This window comes from Mustela lutreola, chromosome 4 (assembly GCF_030435805.1).
Source record: "Mustela lutreola isolate mMusLut2 chromosome 4, mMusLut2.pri, whole genome shotgun sequence".
Taxonomy (NCBI): Eukaryota; Metazoa; Chordata; class Mammalia; order Carnivora; family Mustelidae; genus Mustela; species Mustela lutreola.
Window position 1 is genome coordinate 65522407 of NC_081293.1, and position 7767 is coordinate 65530173.

The window sequence follows — 7767 nt, forward strand, 5'->3', positions numbered from 1 at the left end:
AAAAGATCTGCATCTTTGAGAATTAATAAATAAAATATTTACAAATGCAATGATAAGATGTTTTGGGTTTGCTTTTAAAATAATTTAGTGGGTACCTGGGTGGCTCAGTGGGTTGAGGCCTCTGCCTTCTGCTCAGATCATGATCCCAGGGTCCTGGGATCGAGCCCTGCATCGGGCTCTTTGCTCCGTGGAGAGCCCACTTCCTCCTCTCTCTCTCTCTGCCTGCCTCTCTGACTACTTGTGATCTCTCTCTGTCAAATAAATAAATAAATAAAATGTTTAAACAAATAATGATAAAATTTAAAAAATGAAATAATTTAGTGAGGGAGAATGAAGAAGAGGATGTGAGCATAGATAAAAGAAGACGCTGACTGCCTAAATTACATGATAGATTATTCTCTACTTGGGTATGTTTAAGATTTTCATAATACATTTTTCAAAAATAAAGGAGGGGGAGGGTATCAAGAGATTTTAAGGATGAAAAGGAAGAAGGGAGTTTTGAGGACAGTGCTGGAGATGTCACCATAGGAAATTCTAATTTTTGCAAGAAGGTTTAAGTATTTCATTCACCACCGCCCAAAATGCGAACCATGGCGAGAAGTTGCTCTGTGGTGAAAACAAGTTTATGGCTTTGTGAACTGTGGACTCCGAGCAAGTGAACTGATAGCCTGGTCAGGTGAAACACAAGGACATGTTCTCTCCTTTATTCCCTTTTTGTTCCCATGTGCACATTTCAGCAGACAATGGGGCTCACCTGGTGGGGGGTCCCCGTGGCTTGGGAAAGGACAGCTTGTAGCTGTCCCAGGGTGTTCAGATTTTTTAGTTGAGATGTGATGTTTGTTGTCATAGTTTAAGATGGCCTTATGGAACTCCGGGACCGTAAGAGGCCTGGGAGTCTTGACCAAGGTCCATCAGTGATGAGGCTTCCGAAGCATCAGTCAAGTATCAAGACACTCACCAAGTATTGAGAGAGACCCCCAAGCTCAAGAATGACACAAGAGAGAGGAAATCACTGGGCTTTGTTTCATTTTGGCTTTTCAATCTCTTTTTTGGAAATATGAGGCTCAACTTTGGGGTGTTTTTAAAATTCCTGGCCTTGCTCTGTGGTGAGTATTCATGACTCATTGGATAACCCCGACAGGTTATGGAATGTATAACCCCAGGCTGGGTAGCATGATGGGGTGTAAATCAAGGTGTGACGCGCAGAATTCTCTGAGCATCCGGCTCTCAGGTGGGCTTCATACCCAGTTTAACAACAGAAGCTTTGCAGAAGCTTCTGACTTGCTTGTCTCACTAGCCCTAGGTCAGTACTTTTTAGAGGGGAGGGGCATGGGGGGATGGGTGAGCCTGGTGGTGGGTATTAAGGAGGGCATGTATTGCATGGAGCACTGGGTGTGGTGCATAAACAATGAATCTTGGAACACTGAAGAAATAAAATTTAAAAATTAAATTAAAAAATAAAATAAAAATTAAAAATTAAAAAATTTTTTAAAATGGTAATTTTAAAGAACTTTAAATGGCCACACGGATGTCAGTAGGACATTTCTGATACTCTGAGCTCCAAGGGATCATCACCTATTAGTCTTGGCTGTGAGACCAAATGGTTTATTAAAACTAAATGTAAAGAAATGTGGGGTGTGCTCAGCGGGAAGCCTGCTTTTCCTTCTCCCACTCCCTCGACCTGTGTTCCTGCTCTTGCTGTATCTCTCTCTGTCAAATAAATAAATAGATAAAATCTTAAAAAAAAAAAAAAAAAAAAAAGAAAAGAAAAAAAAAATTCTCCTCCTAACTTCTCCACAAGGGTAGAATTTTCTAATTTGGCCGGGTTGGAGCCTAGGACAGTGACAACTGAGCCACGAATCAGCAAAAGTTGGATGAGATTCTACTGGCACTCAGACTTCCAGTCATTTTCCTAATCCGAGGATCACCGTCTTCAAGTTCCAGCCCCTCATTTGAAGACATCCTAGGTTTCCTTGGTCCTAAAGAAAATACTTCAGAAACCAGTCTGGCTCACTTATCTGTAGTTGCATTACTGAGATGGGAATTACAACAGCCTGGAGGAAAAGAGGAGGGGTTTTCTTTCTAAAGCATTTAAAACCCAAGTACTTTTTTATGTTACTTATTCTCTGTGTACTTTAGGAAAACAAAGTGCCTTCAAGATGCATTGAGCATCAAGATGTTCAATGATTAAATGGATTTTCCTACCATTTAGACAAAGTGCAGGTTACTCATGTTATTGGCCTTTTTTATGCATTGAGAATCCCTCCAAAGGTGAAGGGGGAAATACCTACACTTCAAACCCTGAGCCAGGTTGAATACCTATGAACCCATACCCTGAGTTGCATTTTTTTTTTTTGCATGGTAAATGGAATTATCTATAAACTTGCATTTCTAAAGGAAAGTTGAGCCCACCTGAAAGAGGGTTCTAGCAACTCATTCATCTTGACCTCTCCAGGTTAATCAGTGTCTGAGAATTTTCCTTCTCAGGGAGGTACCATCTCATCAAATCTGGCAGCAGGGAGACCAGAATAAACAACTCAGTTGATACGAGGTGTGCCTCCTTTTTTTTTTTTTTTTCTTTTTGCATCACAACGTACTTTTGTTTCAGCTACTCATGTATATCTTGTGAGCATCTGTGGACACTTAGATCCTTAGATCCTGGGGTGAATTGCCTAACCACTCGGCATCCATTCCCAAGACTTCCTCTTAGAGTGTGTGGGACAGGTATGTTCCTCTATATGCAGCTCTCATGGCAGGGACCTGGCACTTACGACAAGCAAGCCCTCAAGATATGAGAACTGTTATGATGTATTCCTCTGTTCACTTCATCACACCAGGATCATCATGATCCTAAATTCTGATGATAGCTGTCCATCTAGCTTGTCATCTCTCTTCAGTTTTTCCCTCTTTCTGAACATGCAGTTAAAAAAAGACAATGGCTTCCTTTCAAAGCCACTTATTTTCTGTTGGCAATAGCGTCGTCGTGTGAATACCGCATCTGAAATATATAAGATTCCTTTCAGGATTTTTCTGAGTCATTTATAATCTCCTCCCCTGTGCTTTCTCAACGAATTAGTTAGGTGCTTGATTCTTATGAAGTTCCCGTCTTCAAAATGCGGTGATGTATCAGTTCAGAACACTGAGCAGAACTCTCCATGGCTTGCCTGCTGTATCAGCCACGTCACTCTCCTCCAGTGTGTCCAGAAATTGAAACTGGGCCAAAAAAAAAAAAAAAAAAAAAAAGAAAGAAAGAAAAGAAAAAAGAAAAAAAGAAAAGAAAAGAAACAGGGCCACATGGAACATGGAGCTGACAGGGCAGAGACAATGGGCAAAGGCTTTTGATTACTGTTCTTTCTCACTTCCTCCCCACTGCCCCCCACCATGCCCAGGCCATTCTCATCGCTTTAAAAAATACTGGGCTGATTAAGGACAGGAAGTTAGCTTCCTGACAAATATTATCAAGGACTGAGGGCCAGTTGCAAGTTGCCAGCCACCTTCCCTTTGGATGAAGCTTCCTGCTAGAAGCCGGTCTGCCTTCTTCAAACAAAGCTGTGCTCACATGGGACCCTGCGTATTCTGCCACGTAAAAACACACACAGGCTCTCTGCGACTCTAACGGGATTGTGGAGGGATGTTCGGAACCTGGAGTTGGATGAACTCTTCTGCTGCGCTGAGGGGCCATGGGCTTGTGAGAAGGGACACATTGGTTCTTTGTTTTTTTTTTAAAGATTTTATTTATTTGTCAGAGAGAGAGAGGAAGCGAGAGCGAGCACAGGCAGACAGAATGGTAGGCAGAGGCAGAGGGAGAAGCAGGCTCCCTGCCGAGCAAGGAGCCCGACGTGGGACTCCATCCCAGGACGCTGGGATCATGACCTGAGCCGAAGGCAGCTGCTTAACCAACTGAGCCACCCAGGCGTCCCAACACATTGGTTCTTGAAGGTTACTGTTCCAGGATTTTTGCTTTTCACTGACTTCTTCGTTCAACACACATTTATCAAGTTGGGTTCTCCTTACTAACAAGAGCCCAAACAGCCTCTTGAGATGAAATTCAGGAAAAGTGCTTGAAAAACTGCTTGAATACATAATTCCAATAGGATTTTTTTTCATTACGTCACCTCAATAGCAGTTTTAAACGATAACCCTTTTTGAAATTTAGAAAACAATCAGTAGAGATCTGATAAAAATGGGAATTAGAGGCAAAGTGTATGTAAGATTTTTCCATCAGAATGAATGGGATAAGAGAAATTTGCCAGAAGAAGGGGGCTAGAGGTCAGGCACTATTTTTGTTTTGGCATGAACTGCCCTCGCCAGCCCATAGCGCTCCCCGCCCCACCTCCCTCCATGCTGGGGCGTTCCCCGTGGCTCCTCCGGGATGCAGAGCTGTGATGTGCGGGTCAGAAGTCTTATCCGTGGGAAGGACCCATGTCTCGGATTGCATGAGGGTGTGTTGGAAAAGTGAACAACCTGGGAGACTGAACTTCAAGTCTCCTGTGGCCACAGGCTGGCTTGCTGTGTCCCTGGACCAGTTCCTCTGCATCTTTGCTTCCAAGCCCAGCTCTGGGCCTGATACATAGGAAAGGCTCAGAGACTCTTTGAATTTCTGGACCTCACTCACCCAGCTACCTACACCAGGAATCGGGCACGTGTTCTGGACTTATTGTGGTCTCTCTCCACCCAGTCTGAGCGAGGCACTAAATCTTTCCAACTGTATACCCGCTGCAAGCAACTCAACCCTTCTTCCCTGTTCCACTCGTGCCCCTGGTCAGGTCTGTCCTCAGCGCCCACTGGGCTGTTTTAAGACATGGTTTCCCAGCTCCTTGTCTGGCCTCAGGTCCCAATCCACCAAACTCTCCTCCTTTTGTCTTTCTGGACAAAGCTGACCCTATCTCGCCCTTGCTGAGAAGAGAAATGTTAGCCTCCTCCTGCCCATGGGGTGATGTGCTTTACATAATATAAGACTGGCAAGCATGTTCCTAGTTCTTACTCTGGGCTCTTGTAAGTGTTCCACCCATGTGAGCCCATTCGATCCTTGCAACAACTTTACAGGCAGATGACTACTATGATCTTCAGTTTATGAGGGGGGAACATGATGCATAGAGAGCTTAAATCACTTACTTGGAGTTAAACTGCTAGTACGCAATGAAGCAGAACATGAAGTTTTCTACAGAGCCCTGCTTAGTCCCGTTTTGTAAAAACTTGAGTACCGTTGAGACACAAAGTTGCATTAGTCTCAGGCTTACAACACCTAAGTGCTGTGCTGTGCTCCCCATGGGGATGACTACCATGGGTCACCATACAACGCTAGACGATACCACTGACTCTATTCCCTATGCCGGCCAGTCAGTCGTCCCCATGACTCGTTCATTCCTGAGCTAGAAGCCTGTGCCTCCCACTCCCCTTCACCCATTATGCCCATCCCCCTGGACCCCGCACATCTCAGTTCCATCTATGGTCGCCTCTGCCTTGTCCCTTTCCTTCAAAAATGCAAGCTGCAGGCCATTCTCATCCTCCCTGTATCCACCCCCTGCCCTCCCCAGGCTTTTGCTCCTCTTCATAGCTCCGCCCCAAATGCCTTCCCCATTGACTCCTGGACAAGGTCCCACCTCTTCTTTTGGACTTGGCCTTGGCACATTTCCTCCATCAGCCAAGTCTTTCTAACACACTTCCCCTCTGTGTTGCACACCTCCATATGTCTGAGGGGCTGCTTAGTGTTAGGAATGAGATAGACAATAGGAACTAAGTCGAGGGGTGTTCTTCAGGAGTTATGATTATTTGGGGCAAAGAGGCTAAAAGATCTGGAGCAGAACAGAATATGCCCTCCAGGAAAGGTGAGCTCAGGGCACTCTGTGGGGGCATATGTGTGTGTTGAGGAGTATGGGGTGTGGGAAAGTATTCCTAGAGCTAATGCTACAACGAGGAACTGAGGGGCAAAAGGGAATTCACACTGAGGAATTAGGGAAAGGATAGGTTTTTCAGACATAAGGAATAGCATTTAGGAGCTCAGAGCTGAGGCCGTGCATGGTAGGTCTGGGAATGTGTGTAGTGTGTGTACTCATTAATCTCACCCACTGGCTGAGCTCCTTGAGGACATCTAGTCCCCCCTGCTGCCTCAAGGAGGGCTCAGCAGAATTAGACTAGAACCTAAGCACTGTAATCTCTGGAACTCTCTCTCCCAGCCTGCTAACTATGAGGGCCATGTGAGCAGGCTGCTGAAGTCCTTTGGCTTTTCTGAGATTCTGTGAACCAAGAAGCCATGGAAGGCAAGCAGGTGGGTCTTAGTCTGTGAATTGTCCGAGAACCCTGGAAAGCCAAGATGATGCTCAGGCTCTGATTTTCACCTTTTAATTAAAAAAAAAAAAAAAAGACAATGTGGGGTGGGGGTGAAGACCATTGAAACACACTTAGCCTCTACATGCTTTCTCTGCTCTGCAAGCCTCTTGCTGCCATTTCTGGTGTGAGTGTGGGATCACTAGCGGGGCTGGTGTGAAGGCCTCTTATGAATGCAGAGTCCTTGAGAGACCTGAGAGGATGAATATACAAGGATCAGGCTACTTATAAAAATCGTATTCTGACCTACAACCTGCTGCAATCAGTCCAGAATGCCAACCGGCTACAACAGTAAGCAGTCCTGGAAGCCAGCTCATAACCCCCGTGGCCAACAGCTGCAGACGGCCAGGGCTCTGTACTAACATCTTGCCTCCAGTTTGCACCCACTTCTCATTTAGGACCAACGGGAGGAAGGCCAATATGTATTTCCTTTTTTTTTTTTTTTAAATTTTATTTATTCATTTGACAGAGAGAGATCCCAACTAGGCAGAGCAGCAGACAGAGAGAGAGGGAAGCAGGCTCCCTGCTGAGCAGAGAGTCTGATGCGGGGCCCGACTCCAGGACCCTGAGATCATGACCTGAGCTGAAGGCAGAGGCTTAACCCACTGAGCCACCCAGGCGCCCCCAATATGTATTTCCTAAACAGTTCCATAGGTTTCCCCAACTTTAGTTAGCCTATGTATGGCAGCCCCATGCCTCCAGCCTCCAATCAAGCCACACTTGGGGCCTTCTTTCTTATGCACTGTAAAGTGTTCTGCCTGCCTTTGAGTCTCCACCCAGTGTATGTGAGGGCCAACTCCCTTGCTGGAGCAGCCTCTGAAGAAACAGACTTAGTGGTTCTCATTTGGATGGTTTTCATTCATTTCCATGGATAGAACGAAGTTCCGTTAAGCTCTGGGTATTCTGTTCAATTTTTTTCACTCTTGGATCCATTTCCCTTTTCTTAGAATACTGGAGAAAGTTTTCGTCAACTACAAATATTGACCAAGATTAGGCACGTTCTTGCTGGAAAGGGCATTGTTTTGTAGGAGATCAGCAATAGCACCCAATTCCTACTCTGTCATGGTGCTGGGACTGTCAGCCTGTTCTTTGGCCTTCTTATAATTCCACCTCCTTACCTAGAAAATGGGATTAAGAAATTATTATCTGGGGCGCCTGGGTGGCTCAGTGGGTTAAACCTCTGCCTTTGGCTCAGGTCATGATCTCAGGGTCCCGGGATTGAGCCCCACATCGGGCTCTCTGCTCAGCAGGGAGCTTGCTTCCCCCTCTCTCTCTCTGCCTGCCTCTTTGCCTACTTGTGATCCCTCTGTCAAATAAATAAATAAAATCTTTTTAAAAAAAAACTCTAAAAAAAAAAAAAGAATTTATTATCTGCTTAAAGTCTGGGACCACATCCATGGTTCTCAAAGTCTGTGTCTAGCAGTACACCTCTCAGCATTT